Source organism: Pholcus phalangioides, unplaced genomic scaffold (genome assembly GCF_987345545.1).
Source record: "Pholcus phalangioides strain wild (caught in Gottingen) unplaced genomic scaffold, Ppha-v1.0 ptg000011l_1, whole genome shotgun sequence".
Classification (NCBI taxonomy): Eukaryota; Metazoa; Arthropoda; class Arachnida; order Araneae; family Pholcidae; genus Pholcus; species Pholcus phalangioides.
In genome coordinates, this window is record NW_028301604.1 from 31,934,045 (window position 1) to 31,961,206 (window position 27,162).

The 27,162-nt window shown below is 36.4% G+C and overlaps 1 protein-coding gene across 5 annotated transcripts in view; it reads left to right on the forward strand.

The window, feature by feature from the left end:
* The window catches only part of ICA69 (islet cell autoantigen 1-like protein), a 324,248-nt gene that overhangs the window by 143,028 nt on the left and 154,058 nt on the right, over nucleotides 1-27,162 (forward strand). The window lies entirely within an intron of this gene.

Genomic DNA, 27,162 nt, shown 5'->3' on the forward strand with positions numbered 1-27,162 from the left:
GGGTACTGAAATGGCAATTTTAAAATTAATGGGCTTAAAATAATGGAATAAATAGAAATAAATATTCAATAGTAGTATTTTTGAACCTAAAATGAGCATTTGACTATGTGGATCTAAATATCCTATCAGAGAAACTTTATTCAGCCGGTGTAAGAGGAAATATCTTAAAATGGTTTAGATCTTACCTCTACAATAGATGACAAACTGTCATAATAGAGAAAAAAATTAGCAAATTTCGAAAAGAGTAAAAAAAAGAGTAGTTTGTGACACACCGGGCCACGTCCTTGTTTCGTCTGTCATCTTACAAAACTTCTAGGTTTAGAAATAGGCTTCACTCACCTTAAAAAAAGGTTAAGTTCGTAACGTGGAGGTAACCAACAACAGCGCATGAACTAAGAACCATCGATGCAGCTGCACACCTCTCTTATATAGTGGGAAAACCACGGCAGTCACGGCACAACAGGTCCGGCAGCCAAAGGAGCCAACCAATCCCAGACTTTGGTTTCAGGTGACGTCATAGAAAAACAGAGGGAACGACCCCTGGCGTCACGGTCAAGGTCGTCAGGACCAAGTTATGTCGTCACACAAGAATAGTAAATGATCCTGCTGTTAGGATCAACCAACTCCATTATCAATAGAGTTAGTTGTTAACTGAAAACAAGAACAAAAAACAAAACACGGCAAAAGTATGGGTGTCTGTAGCCACCCACACCTTAACACAATTACAACTACATAGTATATTTCCTTACATTTTCCTCCCCCACAAAAGAAAAATTCGCAGAATTTTTTCATTAAACTACAAAATAAATTATTAAAAAATATTACACATTTACATACATGCAATTATAATAAATTATCCCACCAATTCTCAACTTGAAAAAAGGTCAGCAAAAAGAAAAAAATCAACATGCAATTTTCAACAAACATGACACAAATTAAATATTAATATCTCCAATGACAGACTCGGGCAATGGCGTTCAATGTACTTCATTACCTCCTTTCCACTTCAAAATTTTTCTCCATTACGTGAATAGTAGTAAACATCACAGCGATTTCCTTGTTTTCAATTTACTCTCTCTCTTTGCCACCCCAGAGTGAAAGGAACATTAAAGCGAGACAAAACACTCAACGGAGAATTAGGTAGAACTGAAGCATCACGTATAGAAATCACCTTTGGCCAAAGGCACCGGTGGGACGGCACTATATCTGATACTCTGATATCTGAAGTGTCATAAATAGCTGGAGATCCTACATCTTCTAAATCAACCTCTCTGGGTGTTCCACTCTGTGCAACTAAGTTAGAACCTTGGAAAGTTTGATTAGAAAAATTATGCAAGTCAAAATTAGACATTTCATTATAAGACGTATGGAATTGTTCATCTTCACGACCAATGTACCTTTTGATGTTGCAGACATATTTTCCAATTTCATTTCCTGAATCATCCACAATGAGATAAACAATACAAGTTATTTGACGAAATACCAGGTAAGGACCTTCCCATCGTGGCATCAATTTTCCCATTATTTTATTATCAGCCTTTGACCGATAATGGCTTCGTACTAGAACTTTCTATCATACACAAATTTGTTGTTGTTTTCTTGTCCTATCATAATAATGTTGTTGGCGCCGCTGTTGTTTATTTACTTGTCGTCGTACTATTTTTTATTCTTTTTTTGTTTATTTTGAACTTTACTTAACATGATAAAATAGCACATAATAATAAAACAAATTCCTCAAGAGATCCCATGGATCTGTACTGATGAACACGAAGTATCGATGAGTAATTACAATACAATTTCAAGGACAGAACAAACATAAACAAAAAAAAAAAAAGAGGGGAAAAAAAGGTTGATAATTATATCGAAATAATTCTGTATCTGCAAGCAAGTATACAATTAGAATACAATACAGCATTTCAGATATACAGTATGTTTTCATATACATTATAAATGAAGATTATGGAATGTTAGATTGATGCGAGAATTGTTCAGCGACTTCGACATATGGAGGCAAACAGCAGGAAGTGTACTTAGACATTTATAAAATTCGATTTAGCACTGATCGATAGAGCTCTATTTTTGTTGGTTTTTTCTCCTTGTTTTTCAAAAATGATCGTTGATGTTAGCTATTGAGAAAAGATAATTTTTTAAACGTTTTTTCAGTAACTGTATTAAAGGGGGAAAAATAATATCATGCGACAGTTTGTTATAAAATTTCTGAATAAGATATGTAAAATGGTTTTTCTTCACTGCTTTATGTATCAAGGGAATATTTAGAATGTTATTGTATCTATTTGATGTTCTTGATAAATTAAGAGGGAAACTAAGGAGGGAGGTGTCTTATGTGTTCTTCCCATGTTGTAGAATAAATTATGATGTCATCGATATAGCTGTCTGCATAATCTCTATGCTGACTGAGTGCTATATTCATGGTCCGTTGGAAGGTTGTGACACTGCTGTTGAGACCAAATGGAATTACTTTCCATTGATAAATTCCCTTCGGGCCAACAAAACTGGCGAGTTCCTTACTATCCTCTTCCATAGGGATGGTCCAATACCCTTTTAGGATATCTAATGTCGTCAAATATCTTGCCACCCCTGCCTTGTACCTTAGATTAGTGGCGTTCTGCATGGTAAATGGAGTTATCTTGCTTGCTGCATTCAACCCTCTATAATCGAGACACAACCTCACACTAGAGTCTTTCTTTGCCACACATACCAATGGATACACAATTTCTGCAGTGGATGGTTCTATCAATCCTTTCGTGAGAAGTTCCTCAGTTCGTCTCTTTACTTCCGCCTTCAACACCTCAGGAACCCTGTATATATGAGGTTGCTTCTGTTAAACTTGAGGCTTCAGCTTAATACTATGACTCCCCACATGCGCTGGTCTCACTTCTCCTCTGAAGAACTTCTGGTGGTTTCGCAAAATTTTCCTTAATTCTGCGTTTTGTTTCCCTTCCAAGTGTTGGGTTTTATCTAATACCGTCTCCTCAAACCTCTTCTCACCTTCTCTCGTCCCGGTCCCAGGAGCGTGTTGGATTTCTCCAAACTCTTTTTCTGCCTCATATACTAACCCTATAGTCGCAACAGGTTGAATATAGGATCTAAGTTTGTTCTGATGCCGTGCTTGACACTCCCATCTGGTAATTCTACCATAAGCGAGTGCTCCGACCTTTGATCCTTGATGGTTCCTGGTCCCATCCACCTTGAACATAGTTTGCTAGTGGAATCTGGGATTAACACCACCACCTTTTTCCCAATTCTAAACTGTTTATTAGAGGATCTTAAATTATATCTTCTAGCATAATCAGACTGCCTTTTATCAGCTATCAACGCTGTAATTTTAGATGCTGATGCCAATCTATTTTTCAGTTTTTCTAAGTAGACGGTCATAGTTCGTACACTGTTGGAGTGATTAGAGCTGAGCAATTCAACTTAGGAGTAACCGCAGCAAGGATTTCTATTTCCGGACTAATAAACGAATTCTCGTTTCACAATGCCATAGTCACGGTCACCAATTCAGCCTTCTGTTTTTCGCCGAGGGCAGGTTCTAGATATATAGACCCCTTTGATCAGTATTCCCGCTGAGCTTCTACCAATCGGCCACCTATATTTAGACTTACTGTGGGCAGCTTCTCTTCACCTGGCATATTCTGAGCCCTTGATCCACTGGGTCTCAAGGCATTTATCCCCACTTGTGCCCTTACCTGCTGAGCCTCTTTCTGCTTCTCTTTCCTGCTCTTAAAAGCGGGACAATCCGTCCGGTAATGCCCAGTTTTATGGCATTCAAATCATGAAACCTTTGTCTCCTGGTTTCTCTTATGATTCACCTGTTTCGAATGAAACCCTCATTCTTACCTTTGAAAACCATATTCTGAGGGGATTACCATTCCCCCATTTCGATTCTTTGGAGTTCCCCCATTACGCTTACTGTATAGGCCCCCTCTAGGCTGTGCCTCCAGAAATAACTCAATTTCCTTCGCCAATTGGACCGGCTTCCACCACTTGTCACCCTCTTTGACAATAATGTGGGTTCTCACCTCTTCCAGTTGCAAATCTGTTTTTGTCTGAGACAATCAAATCTCACTCCCTGAACATCATGGACCTCTCAACTCTCCGGATAGCAATCCAGACAAGTCCTGACCCGAGCAGTTCACTGGACATATGACTCGTCCGATCTTTTCTCACAATGTTTGAAGTTCTTTTTGTGCTGCATTGGCATCAACCGATTTTCTGTCAAAATGCACTCTTTGATTGACTTAGTCTGAAAGCTGTTCCACTCTCAGACTATTCGTCAGACTTCAGATCAGATCCGCTAACTTGTGAAGAATTATTCTCCATTTGAACTCTTCCGGAACCTGATAAATCTCAAAAACGGTCTCAGCATGGTGAAAGAAAAGACCCAATTTTCTGTTTTTGTGGGCGCTTTTGGTAATTGGTCTTTTACCAAAGTAAAATATTTCATCAGCCTTTCTTCCGGTGTTATCTCTCTAGTGCTGCCCGTTGCTTGCATCCGGACCCCCACATTCTGATAATGTTGCACTTCAAGCTCCTTCAGCCTGATCTCATGTGCCCGAGCAAGTATTCTCTCCTCCAGTTGCCTTGCCTCCAGCTCGGCCTCAAATTTTTTGTTTTCCTGTTCTAGCAGGAGTTTGTGGTTCTCCCAATCTTCCTCTTCCTTTCTCTGGGCAGTAATCATGAGTAGTAACACTTCGATGGACTCTGCCTCGAAGTTACCACTCTAAATTATGACTGTTTTTAAATGGAAATCGTAATATCAAATGGCAACACCAAGTTTTTTGTATTGGAATGTGATCTCCATTGTGAAAAACCCTAAATAGCATTCGAACGGCAACTGTAGCATGAAAATCACCGGCGGTAGATAGGCTAACAGTGAGGACAACCAATAAGGACAGAGAAGCAGCATAAAATAAAGCATTTTATTGTGTTTCACAAATTTTCCACATGACCTTGTGGAGGACTAATCGGGCTGGGATCTCAGCCGAAGAAACGGTGTGATGAATGAAACGAACATTAATGCTCTGGTGCACGGCAAAGTCCTTTTTACTTTTTCCTTGCCTAGCTCCGGGGATTTTCGTGCTACAGGTGCCATTCCAAGGCTATTTAGTGTTTTTCAGTATGGAGATCGCATTCCAATACAAAAAACTTGGTGTTGCCATTTGATATTTTCGAAATTTTCTCACTGTAACCGTAACTGTTAGAGTGACACTGTTGTTTTCCATATCATTCTTGAGCGCATACCTCAAAATACCTTACGCCAAAATTTCATTCAGTTTCTGTGAATGGTATGATAGTTAGGGGCCCATATGTCGGGATAGTTTTTTTATAATCACCCCGTATATATATATATATTACTTCTGTCGTGGCGTGCGTTACCTTGGGATAAATCTTAATCCCCAAATTTCCGTGTTTCTCAACTTATTTGCATCTATACTGGAATGACTCATTCCAAATTCTCAAAATCATAAACCAAAATTCAATCTCTATTAAAACTAATAGAATCCTTATGGCATGAATACCCCCAGATGCTAAATAGGACGTCATGGGAAGAATTCCACTTACCTTTTTGATGTCGCTTGGATCACTGAATCGAAGACCTGTCTTCTGCAACAGTTGATATATGGAGTTTATCAAATGTCCATACTCCTTGTATGCTCGTCCATAGAAACACATCAAACAGTCTTTTCCCAGCACACTTTCCCTTTGTTAAACATCAGGATATCTCCTCTGACCCTCCGGGTTTGCTCCGGTCGTCATTCCTAGAGCTCTATGCCATTGAACAGTCACTGTTTGACATTGACATCACACTACAGCCGATTATCGTGTCAGCTTCGCCAAATCTGTGCAGGACATCTTTTTCATCCATGCCGGTGTTGGTTCGTTTAAATAAAAATCTGATGTAGTTTTAATAATGTCTAATATTTAATCAGTATACTTTCATCACATCTTACATAACGGTACTTTCTCTCCTTGAGAGCTCATCTTTTTCTGTCCTCTGACCATGACAGTCAAGCATCTTCTCTCTTCTTTTCCTTTCTCCTCCACCCTTGCTCATCGGTCCCCCATCTTGACCTTGGTCCCTTGGCCATCTGCGAGCGCAGGGCCATTATTTCAATTTTTTTCTGGGGGGGGGGGCAAAGCACATGTACTCAATACATACCATTTTTAGTGTGTTTTCCAGTGGCAAAGTTCTGGCGTTCATTCAGTGTGTTTTCAAAAGTCGGGGGCAACGCCCCGCCCCCCCTAAATGACGGGCCTGTCTGTGAGGTTCCTTCTTTCTCGTGGGAGAGAAGATGTCATAAAATGAGGAGGGGTGCATCCCTGTACGTGACAGTGTCTACCTATCAAAAAGTGACCTGGGGTCAGGACTTCGAAATTATCAGTGTCTGATGACATGGGAGTGAGGGGTCTCAAATTTAAGACTCCCTCTATTTCAGTTATGAGTGTCAGGAATTCAAGGTCAAGTTTAGCATTGCCAACAACACGTTTCAAATGAAATTTAAATGACTTGACCCCCGATTCCCATATGCAACCAAAGTTCAGGGAAATGGGAGGAATAAATTGCAAGTCAACAGCTTCTCCTGAGAGATAGTCAGCTAGAGTTTCATCTAGATGTTTTACCATGTTGAATAGTTTTTTCAACTCTGCACATGTACCTACAAAATGTTTGCCATTGTCAGTGAATTATTTTGGAAATTTTCCCTCTTCTACCAAAGAACCGTTTCAAACTGGCAATAAAACCCTGAGAGATCAGATCGCTTACAAAGTCAAGGTGTATAGCTCTGGTACATAAACAGATACATATACTTTATTCAAAACACCCTTTCTTTGGTTCTTGAATTTGATCAAAAAATTGGCCCACAGAAGTCCACACCTGTAATGTTAAATGGATACGTGGGTGTCACACGTTCTTTTGGGAGATTTCCCATTATTTGTTGAGCTATTATGGGCCTGTTTCTAAAACAAGTGAAGCATTCATGTACTAGCTTTTTACACATGCATTTGCTAATTTGCCATTAAGAGGCCAAAATTTCCGACGCACATGACATAATAAAGCTTGAGGACCAATATGTAAATATTTCAAATGAATAATATTTCAATACAATCAGAGTGAATGAATTATTCGCAGGTAATACTATCGGAAATTTAGCATTCAAATTTTCATTAGAGTTAGCTAATCTTCCTCCAACTTTAAGAACACCGGCATTGTCAATAAAGCAGTCAACGATGTTAATTTGCTATTACCGGCAACAGGTTTACCCTTCTTAATGTCACTTACCTCTTTTTTTGAACTCACTTCTCTGAACAATCTTTACCAGAAAATTCTCGGCATAGGCAATTTCTTCTGAAGTCAGCAATCTACTCCTCTTGTCACCCAGTTTTCTGATATTCCATATGATTTTTCCATATTCAAAGAATGGTAGTATACGTGTTACTTGCGTTAATAATATGGTGGTATATTGGATTATTACATTATATTATACATAACAGAGAATTGATCAGAGTCACCATCACCACAAATTTGGTGGACAACTAATTCTTCTGAAACAACTTCACTGTTGTTTTCAGGACATAGATCTGGTTCATGTGCTAACCACGAAGGACCATGCCACCATACATGGTCAGTCACTAGGGAAAACACTCACACCACGGGCAGTTTTGTCCGCTATATTATCTACCATAGGACAATGACGCCATTGATCTGGAGAGGTTTTCTCTTGAATTTCAGCAACACAATTTTGCACAAAGGTCTTCCATCTGTGTGGAGAATTTCCATTGGATTACGATGAGAGAATCTGTCCACATGTACACCTTTGCATGTAGAAAGTGTTCTTAGACGTTGGAGATCAATCATGCACCTAAAACTGCAGCCATCAGTTCCAGATGCTGCAGTGTCAATTTTTTCAACAGTGCCACTCTGGTTTTTGCCATCACCAAAGAAGCACCAGGATTCTTAGACTTAAAGGATCCTTAAACTTCACGTACATGACTGCTCCATATGCATGTTGAGACGCGTCACAAAAACAGTGCAGTTTGAGATTCCTGTCATGAAAACTGTTACCTCCATCTGAATAAAACCAGCGTGGAATCTCTATCTTCGGAAGATCAAGCAGTTGAGTATATTAGCTGTTCCATTTGATCCGGATATTTTCAGGAATGATGTGATCCCAGTCGATTACAGCAACCCACAAATTCTGGAACATGATTTTAGCTTGGATGAAAAATGGACTTAGAAATCCTAATGAGTCAAATATTCTTGATGAAGCTTGCAGGACACTTCGCTTTGTTTGTCTGTTTGACATTATGAAGTCCACAATATCTTGTGCTGTGAAAGTGAAAATGTCCTTCGTAGAATTCCACAGGAGCCCCAGAACTTTGGAGTGAGACTCGGAATCAGGCAGTCCAAAATTCACAAAATTATTTTCAGTCTCAAATTTCTTTCTGAGAGCATCCAAATTAGAGTTCCATTTAGTGAGAGCCATCCCAAGTAGCACAAAGATATAGATCTATATCGTAAAATTTCAGTTTCCAATATAGATCTATATCAGGTCACGATATCGTTCTGGCTAAAAAAGGCATAGTCAGAGATAAATAGATCTATATCGTGAATATGATATATTCAAATACTTCAAATTTTGGACGATAGATGGTGCCCTTTCAGAAAAAAAAAAAAGTGTATTTTTCTGTAGGTGGGTGGGTTTCAACCCACCCCATCTGTAACTCCGCATCTTACCAACCCACCACAACAGAACTGACTACAGGATGTTATTATTACATTAGTTTACAAGTAATGGTTTGTTTTATTTGTGTTTTCAATTAAATTTATTCATTTTCATATGTATGCACACAAAAATTACAAAATAGAGAAATAGTGAGATATGTTTATCATTTTGAGGCAGATAATTGAAAAAATTATATTATAAATAAGGAAATTATATATAACACAAGAAACAAATTAATGTATTGTGTAGTATATTAATTATTTATTTAAAATTATTAATTTATGCTAATAAAACATAATAAAAAATATGCAACACAAAAAAGTTAAAACTCTTAAAGTATGGTAAAAAATGAAAACACATCAAAGTGAAAAAATAAATAATTTTAAGAAAAACATATATACAACAAAAACAAGAGCAAATTTTTCTAACTTAAAAATATATGTGCAATTATAAAGTGGCAATTAAAGTTACGGTGGATAAGTTGTTGCTCTCTACTAAAATACCAACATCTACGATGTAAAACATACACAGTAAGGATTCAATTATAACTGATGAAATGATTTTTATATATCACCATAATTAATCCTATTAAAATCAAAATTTCTTATGAAAAATTATTCATTCAAACGTTTTTAATTTCCATTCAAACAAAAAATTGTACCGACTTTAAATTTTCTGCAAATTTTTATTTGAAGGCAATATTTTTATTTAAATGGACACAATATGTTGATATATCAGCATATTGTGTATCTGATATATATCTTTGTCAGTGAGGATATAGAACTATGTCTTCTTTGAAAGATCTATATCAGGTCTATATCGAGAATCTGATATAGATCTATGTTTTTCAAATTATATTAAAATAATTTATTGTCCCAAGTTGTTGTCCTTCAAAGTAGAGATTATTCACATGGAATCAAATACATATTCGACTGAAAAATTAAAGACTTGATCAATTAACATCATAAATAATTTGCACCATATAGCACAAGATCGTTCTATATCATAGTTATGACATCTGATATTCCTCTGACATTTCGATATATAACAATATGGTCCAGATATTGTACTATATCGTTGTGCTACTGGGGATGGAAGCTTTTCCCATTATCTCTATTGTTTCGTGGTACACTTTTAGAGCTTCTGAGTGAGCCCCGCATATGAAGTCGTCAACATAGAGGTATTCACTCAATAATTGAACGGTATCTGGATACAGTTCGTTGAACTTTTTCAAATGATGTTTGATGCAGGCACTCAGTGAGAAGGGATTCAACTTCGCTCCAAACATGGCTCTACACATTCGATATTCTTCAATCTTTGGCTTAAGAAGATTCAAGTCTTCCGCGAGCCACAAAACCTCATGGCATCTCAATCTTCGGGACACACTAAAATCTGATGAAAAGCCTTCTGTATGTCAGCAGTCAATGCAACTTGATGACATCCTGAAATTTAATAGAATCTTCAAAAGTTCAGGAACTAAGTTAGGTCCCTGCATCAGTCATTCAGTGAGTTATGATTTCTTTCCTTGGAAGACACATCAATCACAATCCTCAGTTTTGTGGAACTGTGGTCTTCCTTAATCACAGCGCGATGAGGTAAATGGAAAGTTCTATTTTCGAGAGAAGCTTCTGATTTCACCTTTTCGATAACTGTCCATCGTTTGATTTTCAATAACACTTTTATGTTAGAATATTATGTTAATGAACAAACAATTTATTTATTTCTGTTTTTGGTATCTGGCAACTCATTATTAGTCAAGTATTTAGTTTCAGAGTTTTGGCAACAGTACAGAAAACATGGCTGCTCAAGTCTGAACAGAAACAGATGTTGTCTCTCACTTTAAGTGTTTAAATCTCAATTAAATATGTGTCTGTCTTCAATTGAATATTCTGGTTATAATTACTTACACTCACACACATCATTAGTAATAAGGATATATCAACAGATCCAAAATAACAAGAGGTTATGGGGTCTCTTCATGCTGACTCTGCTGTGTGTGTGAGTAAACAAAGAGTTCTTAAGCCTAACTCCAGTCAAGAAGCCTACAAGTGAAATTCCTAAGGATGGAAGCTGGCAAGATTCAAGTCAAGCCATTGAGTGGCAAAGGAGACTGGACACTGTGGAAATATAGATAAAATTTGCATTAAGTTTCTATGGTGAGGCCTTAGATATAGTGAATGGGAAAATGCAACTGTCAGAGAAGCCATTGGATGGATTATCAGAAACTATTGTAAGTCAATACAAGATTGACTTGAAGGAGTATAATAAAGCAAATAACTGTGCTATGATGGTTCTAACAAATTCAATGACAGAGGACACATTACAGAAAGTAATGAGATTTGACTGTGCTAGGGATGTATGGCTAGAGTTACACAAGCTATTTGAAGCCACATCTGAAAATCAACTGTACAACATTTGTTTAGAGTTCTTCCAGTTTAAGTGGTCACCAACTGAGGATATGGCAGCAAACTTATCCAAATTGAAGAATCTGTGGAATGAGCTTAACAAAGGTTTAGAAAGTAAACAAGAAACCAAGCTTCCACATATGCTGCTGATATGCAAGATACTCGATGCTCTTCCTCAAAGCTAATGTGCCTTTAAATCAAGTTGGTTGCTACTAAGGGAAGAAAAAAGAACTGTTGATGATTTAACGACACAGCTATGTTCTCATGAGTGGGAATTAAGAACAGACATCAATAAAAGTGAATTAGGTCACGAAGCACTAGTTGCAAGTTTCAAACAGAATACCCAGAATCATCAGAAAAGAGAAGAAAGCACATCTTCAAGTAAGAAATAGTACGTGTAATTACTGTCATCTGAAAGGACATTGAGTCAAGAACTGCCGTAAATGGATTGCTGATGGTAAACCACCGAAACCCAGTTCAAGTCATTCAACAAGATATCAGAGTATGGGTGGTGGTACTGCTGCTGATGTCAGTACGACTATCTTGGCTGTAGATGAAGATGTTTTTGCTGCAGAAGTGAATTGTGATGATTGGTATATAGATAATGGTGCATCTAAACATGTTACCAAGAGTAGTAATTTCTTCGTAGACTTTGAAAAATTTGAATATCCGCATAGTATAACTGTGGCAAATGGAAATACTACCAGCCGTAGGGAAAGGTACAATAAAAATAATGGCCATAGTAAATGGTAGAGAACAATTTAAAAATTTACAAGATGTCTGGTACGTTCCTGATATTAGTAAGAATCTGTTTTCAGTATTAGCAACACAAGACAGAAACCAGAACAGTGTATTTGAATCAACATCTAGAAAATGTTATCTGAAAATTAATGGCACAGCAGTCCTTAGTGGATCACGAGATATCAGTGGTGGTCTTTTCAGAGCTGAAATTGAAGTGCTGCTACCAGAAACCCCAGTCGAAGTAGATATGGTGGCAAGTATGATTCTCTTCATCTTTACCATGAAAGATGGGGACATCAAGATAAACAGCATGTGAAGTCATTAATGGAAAAAGAAGTCAATATCAAGGTCAACATTGATAAACAGTTATGTGAAGCCTGTATGGCAAGGCTCATCGTTTGATGAAGTGCGGCACTATAGAGAAAGCCACAAAACCAGGAGAACTTATCTCTACAGATATATGTGAACCATTTGATGTATCGTGTAGAAAGTATCGATACTTTGCTGTTTTCAAGGACCAGTATACCAAGTTCCGCTATGTTTCCTTCTTAAAGCAGAAATCAGAAGCTGCAAGTGCACTAGAAGACTTTTTAGCTCATTTTAAAAACTTGGGGCATAAAGTTGAACAAGTATTGAGTGACAATGGTGGAGAGTTCGACAACCAAGCAGTCCAAAGAATTCTCAAGAAGAATGGAATTATTCACAGATTGACTGCACCGTATACTCCTGAACAAAATGGAAGTAGCGAACGAGAGAACAGAACTCTTGTTGAGATGGCAAGAACTCTCAAATACTCCAACAAAGAAATGAGCTTCCCGGCTTTCCTGTGGGCTGAGTTTATCAATACTTCAGCTTATATTCTGAACAGGACTGGAAAATCTTCGGTTCACAATGTAAGTCCGTTTGAGCTATGGATGAAAAAGAAGCCTCGAATAAGGCATATGCGTATCATTGGGTCAGTCTGTTATGCTCATATCCCAACTCAAAGAAGGAAGAAGATGGATAAGAAAGCAGCAAAGGGTTATCTTATTGGATACGATGGAGATGAAAGATATTGCATCTATATCAAAGAAAGGCAGACAGTAATTTGCTGTCGTGATGTGGTATTTCAAGAAAAGCCCTTATAGATTGAAAATACAGTGACACTTCCAATTGAAAGAAATGATCAAATGAGGGAAAGTATGCCCATGATGATGAATCAAAGAAAGATAGCTGTAGCTCAGATGATGAAAATGAAGATGGAGAGTCTGAAACAAACATCAGACAGCTCAGGAACAGAAATAAGTTGAAAAAGCCTGAAAGATTTGAAGACTACATTATGTTGGCAGATGTCTTCATGGCTGATGCAAATGAACCAGAAACTTATCAAGATGTACAGACAGTACATTTTGGAAGAAAGCCATGGATTCTGAAATGAATTCCTTAAGAGAAAATTGTACATGGATTCTACAGCCATTACCTAAAGGATCGAAAGCTGTACCTTGTAAGTGGGTGTATCGTATCAAGAAGAATCCAGATGGTAGTATTGACAAGTATAAAGTGAGACTTGTAATTAAGGGATTCAGTCAACGTCATGGTATTGATTACAATCAAACCTTCAGTCCAGTAACCAAGTTAGGAACAATACGCTCGATAATCAGTATTGCAGCAAGTGAGAAACTGCTTTTGACCCAATTTGATTGTTCTACAGCATTTTTATATGGTGATCTAGAAGAAACCATCTATATGCAACAACCTGAAGGTTATAATGATGGGAAAGTAATGTGTGTAGACTCAAGCGCAGTCTTTATGGTCTTAAGCAAGCTCCTCGCTGCTGGAACAAGTGTTTTGGAGATTTTTTTGTTGAAATTAGGATTCAAAGCAAGTGAAGCTGATCCTTGTTTGTACATCAGAGATCATAACAACAGAAAATTACTTGTAGCTTTATATGTTGATGATGGCCTAGCCGCAGCAACTGATCAGAAAGAAGCTGAAGATTTCATTAAACAGTTGAAAATGAAATTTAAAGTTGCCAGTAAACCAGCAACATACTTCTTAGGACTGGAAATTGAAAAGTTGTCCAATGGAAACATCAAAATTAGCCAACAAGCATATGCAAAGAAAGTATTGAAGAAATTTGGTATGGAAAATTGTAGACCAGTTCATACACCTATTTTGAAAGTGCCGTCAGAGGAAAATGGTTTTGAATCACAAGCAGATGAATCATATCCTTACAGAGAAGTAGTCTGAGCTATCATGTATCTTATGGTAGTCACCACACCCGACCTAGCATACAGTGTAGGAGTTTTATCACGCAAGCTAGAGAATCCTTCAAAAGAAGATTGGGTGAAAGCCAAATGTGTTCTCAGATACATTGCAAGTTCCACAAGTAAAGGCTTTATTTACAGATATAACTGCAATCCCAGAGTGTTGGAATGTTATAGCCGCTGTGGTGGTCGAGTGGTTATAGTGCCGGACTCGTGATGCGAGGATCCGGGTTCGAACCCCACAGTGGTGGTCGGCTGAAGTTGGTTTTCTGTGGTTCCCAACTTCAAGGCGCAAATGCGAGCCGATCTCCCCGTTAAAAAGTCTCACCACAGAGAGCAACAGTCCTACAACGGTAAATAATTCAACCATAACACTTCACTCATAGTTAGTAAAACTGGGGGCAGATGACAGCACTCACTACACATAACAAGCATTACACAGAAAACAAAAAACTTTACGTCAGGTTGCACTACACATACACGCACATTCCCGCATGTAACGATTCGTTGGGGGGTTCCGAGGGGGGGGGGTGTGTGGTGTAGCAGTAGTAGGTAGGGGCTCGGGGATCCATGATGCAGCCACCTCGTTGGGCAATTTGCCTGTTGTGGCGTTGTATTTGTATATTTGTATTTGATGCTGACTTTGGAGGATGTGAAAAGACTGGTCGTTCAACTACAGGAGTGGTGATCTTGTATGCTGGTGGAGCTATCTCATGGCTAAGTCAACGACAATCTATGGTAGCAACATCAACCACTGAAGCAGAAATTGTTGCAGCAAATGAATGCTGTAAAGAAGCAATTTGGTTGCAAAGGATGTACAAAGCAGTTGTACAACTTAAAAAAGTTCCAGTGATCCAAATTGATAATAACGCAGCTATAAGACTCGCACGAAACCCAGAATTCCATCGCCGCAGAAAGCACATTAGCATTAAACATTTCTTCATTCGTGAAAAAGTGATGGAAGGAGAAATTGCAGTATAGTAAGGTCTCTACAGAGTATCAGTTGGCCAATATGATGACAAAGCCATTGCACAAGCCAAGATCAGTGACACTGTCCGCTAAAATAGGACTTGTATTATAACGAAATTGTTTGTTTTATTAACAAGAAAAAGTGTTAGAATATTATGTTAATGGACAAACAATTTATTTCTGTTTTTGGTATCTGGCAACTCATTATTAGTCAAGTATTTAGTTTCAGAGTTTTGGCAACAGTACAGAAAACATGGCTGCTCAAGTCTGAACAGAAACAGATGTTGTCTCTCACTTTAAGTGTTTAAATCTCAATTAAATATGTGTCTGTCTTCAATTGAATATTCTGGTTATAATTACTTACACTCACACACATCATTAGTAATAAGGATATATCAACAGATCCAAAATAACAAGATTATATAGTCATCGAAAAACATCGGGTCGGCCTCAAATTTTTCCACAAGTTTTAGAAAGAGTGTCTTGGCATTTCTATAATTATTGTGAAGAGAACGACATTTTCTTTTTCCCATGGTAAAGCTACTTCGTATCTGTCATCTCACAAAGCGATCGAAGATTCAAACAATTCTAAGACTCACTTGCTTCTCCCCCCCCCCCCCCCAGTTGCGGTCCTGGTTGCATGTCCCATATAAACAGAATCAGGTTCGGACAAGAGAACAACTTCTACAGCTGTAGTCATACAAAATACAAATACAACGCCACAACAGGCAAACTGCCCAACGAGGTGGCTGACTAAAGAACATCATGGATCCCCGAGCCATTTTCTGGAGGCCCTACCTACTACTGCTACACCCCACCCCCCCGCCCGTGGAATCCCCTACGAATCGGTACATGCGGGAATGTGCGTGTACATGTAGTGAAACCTGACGTGAAGTTTTTTTGTTTCTCTGTAATGCTTGTTATGTGTAGTGCCACCAGTTTTTCTAACTATGAGTGAAGTGTTATGATTGAATGATTTATCGTTGTAGGACTGTTGCTCTCTGTGGCGAGACTTTTTAACGGGGAGATCGGCTCGCATTTGCGCCTTGAAGTTGGGAACCACAGAAAACCAACTTCAGCCGACCACCACTGTGGGGTTCGAACCCGGATCCTCGCATCGCGAGTCCGTCACTATAACCACTCGACCACCACAGCGGCTCATGTGATATCAATGTAATTAAATAGAAATTGATTCAAAATGTGAAGGTAACTGTTCCGCTCTTAAAACATTTGAGATTCATTAATAAATAATGCACTTGGGTTATAGTAAAACTTAATTTCATTAAAAATTAAACTTTAAATAAAATTTAATTAACAAAATTTCGATTTTTTTCTTCATCATGGTTAAATAATATTTTAATGATATTTCAACTAGAGCAGGGCTGAACAAATCAGAAAAAAAACCCAACCAAATTTCTTGGGAGGCAAACATGCTTTTCCCTAAAGAAAATCAGTCTTAGATATATATTTTTTAAATTTTTCTGGGATTTTGACCCCCTTTCTATGTTGGGAGACATTATTACAAAATAAAAAAAGTTTGTCGCATTTCTCTTTTTAGCAATGATGTATATATATAATTTTAAGCGCCAATACAGATTTTCTTGTCACCGTGGTGACTGGGCGCCTGGAATTTGGATCCAACCCGGAACTAGAGCATAGTTTTTGGACAATAAGCAAAAATTTTGATATACAAACGATATCGCGAACTAAAAAAAATTTAGGAATCGCAGCGCTATATACAGTTTCTTTTTTTCCCATGTCCCCCCTCTTCTTTGGACAATATTTTCTCCTCATGTTCCCTTGTCTTATTGTTAGGCTCTCTCTACTTATCGAGGAGCAAGACAATCACTACTTATTTCACTCAGTAAATTCTCGAAATTAATTCTCTTTCATTAATTATGCAATTATGCTTTTGTTGATTGTGAAATGATTTCTATCAGAAATTACGAAATTATTTCTCTTAATGATTTTGCAAATTCTATAATTATTTCTTTCAGTAGTTCTGAATTTTCACCAATTCTGGAATTATTTCTTTCATTTATTCTAGAATAATTTCTTTCATCAGAAATTATTTTTTAAATTAATTTCAAAATTATTTTTTTCTTCAACTCTAGAATTAATCGTTTTCCAATGACAACCATTTTCTGGAAATAATCGGCGGGCCACGTCGAAAAGCTTCAAGGGCCAAATCTGGCCAAGACTCCTAGCCTTCTGTATTACGTACAGCCAAGACTCCCTGTAAGCCAAAGGTCTTCAATACATGGCCAGATTTGGCCCTCGAAGTTATTCATCGTGGCCCGACGATATTATCTCATGTTATTTCTCAAATGTTATCAATTCAGTTATTTATTATTATCATCTATTATTTTTTTATTTCTTATTATTTTATTATGCATTTTTGTATCCTTTTATCAGTACTAAATTCAATCAACTTTTTTTAAAATTTTATTTCTAAGCGACGGAAAAGACGTCGTTAAGCTGTTTTGAGAGAAAAAAACCACACTTTTTTTATTTCAGAGTGTCTTGCATAATAGTAATTATAAGATTTGGTTCAAAAAATTCCAAAATTCTTTCTGTTGAAAAATTTCAGTTTAAAATAATCTGATGGGAAAAATCACTCATATACAGGGCTTGACAAATCCCAGACGCTAGGTCACCATGGCGACTAAGAAATTGGCTTTGACGCCTAACATTTTTATTTATGATAACTGATAACTAAATTGAAGTCTGAGGACAGTACAGAATTATCGGAAATTACATCGACTTGTCTGCCAGCATTGAAGGGGTCCTTAACAAGTCAGAATACACATTTTTGGACAGATTTTGTGGTGCCTATAAAATCTTGGTGCCTATAATATTTTGTTGACACCTAAATTTTTTTACATTTTTTCATTTATATGTATACACTCATGTATTTGGCTGTATGTATAACATTATTAGGCGTACATATACTGTACGCAGGCTCAGGGATGTGCGCTGTACCAAACTGTGGGAGGGACTGGAAGTGTCTCTCCCAGAGAAATTTTGAATCGCTAACCTTTAAAAAGAATTTAAAACAAACCGAAATAGAAAGAAAATGCATATAAATGCTATATGCCACTTCTGTTGATATTGTAATTCATTCAAAAAAAACTTTAAATTTTTAATCTTGAGGCAGACACCCATAGATTTACCATATTTTACTGAGGCAAAAATCTTTTTCCGTAAAAGTAGGTGGAATTACCCGTCATCGCTGAAATCAAGTACAGATTGGGGATAAAAAATGGGAAATTCTCTAGTTCAAAAAAGGATGTATGGTCAATAGGAAATATATGTTATGACCCGTACTGAGAAATGTCTCACAAACTTTGAGCAACACCAATCACTTTTGACTTCCGACATCCCTGGGTGATCGCCTCCCTCCCCCTAATTCAAAAAAATTATTGGTAGGCAAAAGGTGGACATTTGTCCCCCCGTTCAAGAAACAACATGTAGCCGTGTATGCTTTTGTGGGGGTGTAGGCGGATTAAGCCCTTAGGGGGTCCAGTTTCTATGGGATGTTGTATTTAAATCTTTACATTTAAAAGTTTTTAAAAATTTAAAAAATATTGAGTTTTTTTTAAATTGTGGTTGGAAGGGTTGTTCTCCTCCCCATCATGGTGAAGCACAACATTCAGCACTACTGATAGGCTTCATGCCAATTTTGGCATGTCTGTATGTGTGTATATGCATTGACATCATGCTCTGTAGAAAGTTTCGAAGGATTAGAATAATTGATTTCTTATTGAATGTTTTTATTTTGAAATATTCACTCTCATTCCCCAGGTTACTGCTTTACTTGCTATGTGTATTGAATCTCATTAAAGTAAATTTTAAAATCTTTATCCGATAACAAGAAATTTGGTCTAAGCAAATAAATTTTCTTAGTCCCTTTTATTTTCTCAGTAACAAAACTCTGATAGAGAAATTTGCTTTCTGTTTATGGTGCAAGACCGTGCTTCCTATGGGTGGAGACTACATGGGAACATGAAGAGGTTGCAGACCCATCCACACCATCAAAGATTTGTATGGTTGATCAAAATATGTGTTTTCCCCCATTTCATTAAGATCCCTCTATTTTAACCCAAACCCCTTTAAGTGGTCGCTTCTTATAGTTTGGAAACCACTGATATAAGAAAACAGTCCAGCATGTGGTTCATTTTTCCAAATGAGAACAGGTCACAGAAAAGTCACCAAAAAGTCCTAGAATTTTGCTTTTGGTGTTTGGTAGCACCCTGAATAAAACAGCAGATACTGTTCATCATTAGAATCCTTATTGATCAAAGCTACATGTTTGATATGTCGAAATTAGCAAACTCATCATCTTGTTACACTTATTGGTTCTACAAATGAGATCTCTGCATAGAGCCCTGCCTTCTCTGTACCTGGAAAATTCATCTGAAACACACTTTTATTCAATTGAGATTATACACTGCTGGCCACCCAAATTGCAACACCAAGAAAGACAAGAGATATCGCAACAATATTTATTTTGTAGATAACATGTTGACCAAGCATCAAATGATTAAATTTATAGACTTCTGTGAAGTGTGGTTCCTGCCAAAATCAGTAGCCAGAGTAGCCGCCATTGTTGGAGATCACCGCTGCCACACGCATCGGCATTGATTCAAAGAGACTTTGGATGTGTTCTTGGGGTACAGCAGACCAAGCAGCTTCCACGCGTTGCCAAAGTTGATCTGGTGTGGCAGCTGGGGATGTAATCTGGGTCAATCGTTGGGCAACCATGAACCACATGTTTTCTATCGGTGAAAGATCCGGAGAGCGAGCTGGCCAGGGAAGCAATTCAATCTGGCGATTGACGAAGAACCTTTGGACAATGCGGGCCACGTGTGGTCGTGCATTATCCTGTTGAAATATGGCTGTGGGCAAGCCCTGAAGGAAAGGAAGGACAACTGGCTGCAACACCTCGGAGATGTAGCGCTGGCTTTTTAAAGTACCGGCAATGCGTACTAGAGGAGTGCGAGAGTGATATCCAATACCGCCCCATACCATAATACCCGGTGCAGGACCAGTGTGGCGGTGCATAACGCAGCTGTTCAGCATCCTCTCTCCACGGTGTCTCCAGACTCGAATCCGACCATCGTGGTGTTGCAGACAGAAGCGTGACTCGTCAGTAAAGACAATTTCATTTCATTGTGCCGTCCACATCCTTCTTTCATCGCACCATTGGCGGCGGAGACGTCTGTGGTTCTGCGTCAAGGGTAGACGAAGCAATGGACGTCATGCGGACAGACCACTCTGCTGTAAACGGCGTCGAATGGTACGCGCAGACACTGGATGATGCGGTACAGACTGAATGTGCTGTGCTATGGTTCGTGATGTGGCTGAGCGATCCGTCGCAGCCATACGCACAATACGCCTGTCATCACGTGAAGTGGTGCACTGAGGTGGATGCGATCGAACACATCGGTCCGTCGTACCAATACCTTCTAGAGCAGAAGGCCTGACCCCGAGATTCGTGACGTCATCGAATTCCGTCCTAGAATCGTCTTCCCTGTAAGATCGTTTTCCAGCAGCACCACACACTGTAGCGCCGTTATATATATTTTTTTTTTGACCCACCCCGCTGTAATAGATATTTTTTTCTTATAAAAAAAAGGTTGAATTACCTAAGAATTTAGCACTCGAATGGACGAGTTTATAATTATAATTCAACATTATTTTCAAGTATCAATTAGAGCCAGAGTTTTTACGAAAACTTGACAATATTTGAATTACCATTTGACATCAAAATTTCCCCAAGAGAATTTTTCGGAATTTCATTTCTGTTGATTTTAACCAAAAAAATATCCATTGAATACCAAAATTCAAGTATATGTAAAATATCCTTTATTTTTCATTAAGATAGACATATGCAATATTCACTATATATTTTGTCATTTAAAAAATATATACAGTATATACAAACTTTTCACGTAATGTGTATTTTATTGAAAGGAAGAAAAAAGAACGAATGAACAAATATGCTTTGCTCCTTCCAGAAAATTTCAATGAAAACTATGGATTAGATATAGATTGTATGATTCTCATTCGTACACAAATTCATAACATTCAAGTAGTAAAAATCCATTTCAAAAATAGTTTTTTTCTTCAATATATGTCACCAGTTTCTTCTTTGCATAAAATTGTTTTATTATTTATAACTTCTCTTAAACATTCATTTTTATTCGAAGATTCTTTAGAAATAAGCCAGAAAAAAAACAAACCAAGAATACGTAGATTAATTTTGAGGTTTGTTATGAAGCAAAGTGTGATCTATGTTCAAGATTATAAATATCATCAGGTTCATATTTTATTTAGGCTGGGGAGAAAAAATTCTATCCAATGTTTTTCACTACACACATGGAATTACACAAGAAATAAAACTTGCTAGAATTGAAAAACAATCTTTAATTGAACATTTGCATTAAACATGAATTCAACATCATTTTTCAGTTTCTCAGTCACAACGTCATTATATAGAACATAACTAACAACTACAGGAGTTGACACGACAAACCCCTTTAACCAAATTTCGTATGATTATGAAACTTCCATCTTCACACATAACACATAACCATCACACATAAACACATTTCTTTTTCAGTACTTAAATGCTCAGAGTGGAAAGAGTATCTAAGTTTTTTCATGAAAGCATGTGAGCAATATATATATATTCAGAACTTGATGGCAATTTTCTGTGAACGACTAAAATCATAACCACCATCATTTATGTATAACTTTTTTTAAAAAAAAAAAGGGAGGTGTAAAATGTACCAGTAATGAGACACTTATTTCAAAGATTTAAAAATAAAAAATGAATTTAAAGGTGAATTTGAAATTTTGAGCTGATAATGATGGATAAATGTTTGACTGATATTGAAAAGTAATTGAGTAAATATTATTTCAAGTTTCGGAGCTAATTAATTAAATGTTAAGTGGCCCATTACTTATACATTTACCGAACTTGATCAAAACAATCAAGTTTCCTCTTTGCACATTTTTCATTCCTAATTTTCCCTTTTTTCTTTGTCACCAAATCATTTTTATTCATACACAGATTTTTGAGTAAAATATTAGATGAAATCCATAAAAAATTTTTGAGCAATATCAGCTTCCCTGTGACAACTACAACATTCATATACATTTCCTAAAATTTCAAACTCTTCCAAGGTGGTAAAAGCTGTGTTTACAAGAACTTCTCTATGCTTACTCTGATTATTATATATCATTTATTACTATATATGATATGATTATTACTATGATTATCTGATTACTGTGATTACTTTGATAAATTCAGCAGTATCAGTAAAATGAGGGATATTTCTGTCTGGGCCCAATATATTTAAAGCCTCGCAAACAAACTAATTGAAGACTGAGTACAAGTTTGATGTTTGTCTCTCTAAATTAAAAGGTCTGAGATTTTCATGTTAGCCCTCTTGCATATGAGACAACATTTGCAGAGTCTGTCATACAGTTGTTTCACTGATGCAAAAGATGCTGTACAAAAATTGTCAACTGAAACATCAAAGTTCAGGTAAAAATAGCACTTGCCATCATTTCTTTGATTCAACCAGTTATTTCTGATATTTTTTAACAAATACACACTATAACAAAAAATAGTGGTCTCGATGGACACCGAGGCTGGGGATACATATATAAATTCTTATGTGGCTTTGTGAACAAGCTCATTGCTTTTCTATTGATAGCATTGTTATCAGTGACAACACCAATAACTGTGAAACCAATATTTTCTAAACCTAAAATAACTTAAGATAACATTACGTAACAATACGTGATTTATCTTGAACACAGGTAAAATATGCACAACTTCTTTAAAAGGGGACATTAGGCTGGAAACTATAAACACAAAAGCACTCTTCGCAGCTTCTTCTGTGTTGAAGGCCATGCCAACAACAGAACCTCCCTTATAATCAAAATAAGGTTTTATGTAAATTTCGTCAACAAGAAAAATAACTTTATCTGCATCAGAAATATATTTTGCTCTGACTTTTATGTACATCAAGAAATTTTGACTCACCTCCTCGGTTGGTGAAACTGGTAGTCGCTGACTAATTTTCCTCAAAGTTGATGGATGAGGTAGTATTATTTTATTGCTAGATCTTATAAATTTGTACACTTGTGGCGAAATTGAATGTAACAGAGTAGCAAATATATGATGTCATTAGAGTATTTAAAGTTGTTTTTTGCACAACGACTAATCTTAATTTGTTCCTCTATAAAATTTATCAGTAATTCATTTTCACCAGTCTTCAAAGAAGACAGAGCATCATTGAAGAAATCTATTTTAGAGGAATTTTTTCCTCACACATAGGATTCATACTTTTAAGTGTGTCTAATATATCAATTAAGTCATTGAAATTTGTGAACTTATATGGGAGGGTAAATTTTGTAATTCTTTTCAATGCAATACTTTTTAGATAAACAGAAACATTAAGATTACTTACAACCACTGAATGCGAAATCTGTGGGTATGGTTGTATATCCAAATGATAAACACAAAATTTTTCACTGATTCGACACTTCATAAAAATTGTCAAGACCAAATGTTTCAACACATCACTGTAGATCTTCCATACTGCTGATTTGTCTCTGCTGAGAAAATGTTGCTGCATCAGTCACACTTTCCTCAAGGGCCGTTTTTAAGCGTTCATTCTTTCAGTGTTTTTTGTAGTTTGGAGATAACCTTCGTTTAATAGGAAGTGTCATAGAAGTTGATGGATATCCTTCGAAGAGTCACGGCACAGCGTTCTTTCTTCTCTTAATTATCAACGGAGCTGTTAAAGTATTACCACTGTTTCTGTCAAAAGCTGAAGATTCTGTTAACAAATCCATGGCCAGAAAATGCAGTTCACATACCTAGACATAAAATAAGCATAATCAGACTGATGGCTATTGGTAATAACATGAAATTAATTTAGTCTCTGACCATTACTTGTTCTCCATAAGAGATGGGACAAATAATCTGCTGCTAAATTATATATAATATACTATTATTATAACTAGTTAAATACTAGTTCATAAATTATATGGTGCATTACTAGTTAGGAGTAAATAATGATTTACATTTCCTTGATTGGATATGAAATTGTAATTAATTAAAAACAAAAATCATTTGGTAATATTAATGTACTATGATGTATCATTGTCAAATTTTGTCAGTATCATGGCAATATCTCCCAATTACCAGTTTTACAATATCTATTGAAATAAAAAAAATTCCATACTTAAAATTCAATATTTAAAATTACCAATAATTTCATTTCTTAATTAAAAACACTAATTTCATTTACAATTGTGATGAATTTTAAGGAAATTAATATTCGGCCACGAAATATTTGCTATCTGGCCAAAACATTATCTGAATATTTGGTACTCGGTTATTCCGCCGAATCACTATTTGTCCCATCTCTTCTTAATATCGGAGTTGATTTTTTTGCATTCCGTTGTTTTTTTCTTTAATTTTTCTTAAAGAATAAAACAATATAATGTTTACGAAATGAGCACTTACACTACTGCGATCATTCGGTACGAAGTCCTTTCTTTGGATGGAATTCAACCACTTCTTCTTCAGATCTTCACATTTCGGAAAATAAAATACAGATACTTTTGGGTCAGACATATTTCTATAAAAAAATATCTAATCGACGACCACGTGCCTTCGTTAATGGCGATTTCTTGGGAGAAGCAGAGCGTGGATCGGGGGAGAATGCCGAGAAGAAGAAATTCTCTTTCTCGTTTAAGCCGGAGTGTGGTGACGTCACAGCATCGAAAATATCTCGGGCGAAGGCCTTCTCTCTAGAAGGTATTGGTCGTACCCTCCTGCATCCAACGATCACATATCCGCATTACAGTTGTTTGGTTTCGTCCAACACGACTACCGATTTCCCTGAAAGATAATCCACAATCTCGGTAGGCCACTATCCTTCCTCTGTCGAACTTGGATACTTGATCAAAAGATGATCGCTTTTTTCTACGAGGCATAATTGATCGTTTTTTTGAAAAAACCACACGAAAAACACAATTGCCGTACTTCAAATCGTCGAAATCTCCAAGCCTTAAATAGCGCTTTGAAGTGGCGCCACAGGCGCGCGTGATGTGCGTCTGCGCTGAAATTCTAATCATTTGCATATCTTACCTCCGCTAATGCATGTTGTAAATTTCATATTATTTGCATACTTCCTTCAGGGTGTTGCATTTACTGTGGCCAGCAGTGTATTATCAACCCAAGAAACCCATGTTTTAATTGCAATAGTCAATCCCTCGAAAATGGATACACGTTTTATTCAAATGTAGGCTTTATAAATATTACCATAAAAATATCTCGATGGCGTTCAAAATGTTTCAATAATTTTTGACATCCTTGATCAGACCAAAGTTAACACCATGTATGGATCTAAAATTTACAATTTTTCAAATGGTGTACTGTCCCTTAGACAAGAGATTTTGAGCTGACCTCTGTGAGGAAAAAAAAAAAGTCTTACATTTTTACATATTTTTATATATTCAGCATTTTTGAATTAATTTATTATTTTCAATTAGAAGCTTGCATATTATGTTGAACCTGAGATATGTTCATCATATAGGTGTATATTGCTGTGCCGTATGTATAGTAAAACCTCGTTAAGTCGTCACCATGATAAGTTGTCAGTTAAGTCACATTTTTCTTCAAGCCTGTCCAGCTTTAATAGACAATAATGCTATTAAACCCTCATTTACTCGTCGCTAATTTCAGTTAACTCGTCACCATGAAAAAGTTTGAGAGAGGGGAACAGATAATTTCTATGGTTTCCTTTAAAAAATAGCTTGTTAACATCATTGTCATATGCTTAAGTCACCTTATGTACCAAAACGGAACAGTTCAAGCAACGAAAGTTACGCTGGGAAAGTTCATTTGTGACTAAAGTTTTTGAAACATTAGGGGCTGTTCGAGCTAGACCTGATTTCTGCATGGGCGCCACTAATTTATGGCTCAAAATTTAAACAAATTATTTTTGTTGAAAAACCACACATTTTTTCCAAAGGTGAGGTCTTCTAATGTGTGCTTTTCCCTACCCGGACCCTCCACAAGTCCCTCAAAGTGGACCCTGTGCCTGAGATCACCTTGTAGTTAGTATGTGAAAAATTAACTTGATAAATTTTACCAAGATCACCTTGTAGTTGTTTCATGAACTACTGATAAAGAATTAAAACACTAAAATTAAATTTTTCATCTATATGTAAAATTGATGTGCATTAGTTCTGTTGTGAAGAAAAGCCAACTATTCTAACAGTTGCTCTGATTAGTCTAAATTAAAAATTACTAGAATAAATCAAAGTGTAACAATATATTTTAACACAATAAGTTAGGTAATAAGCTCTAAAAAGGTAAAAAATTCAATTTTTTTTTGCTTCTGCAATCTATAAATTTTCTTAATATTGTAATTTTAATTCATATTTTAATAAATGTTATATTACTTTGAATTAATATGATTTTCACACTATTGCACATTAAAACTACCGGCACTTCACTTAAGTCATCACTCCATTTAAGTCGTCATAATTTTTTGATAACACGAGGTGACGACTTATCGAATTTTTACTGTATGTACTACTTGATATCTGTGAATATTTCTGTTTAATATTATTATCATTTTGATATCTTCATGCTAGCAGCTTGAAAATATTCAGTTTTTTATCACTCAAATGTTTTTTTCCCTCTCTAAAACTTGTAAAAGCTAGTAGGATACAAATATTGCTTCTTGCTAAATCAATATGTCCTCATGTTTGTAAATGAATCAAACACTGCACACAAAAAAACATGGTAAGATTAAAAATTATTTCATTGTCATATTTAATCAATAAAGATAGACATGATTTTAAAAAAGTATTCTAAATACTGCCAAAAACTCATCCAAAACTCATCAAAAATACTTGCTTTTTTTCATAGTAGGAGTAGGGGATCTGCAGAAAAAAATTATTTTGTATTGAGATTACCTCCAGTAAATCTGTAGTTGAGTGAAAGAAATTATGGAT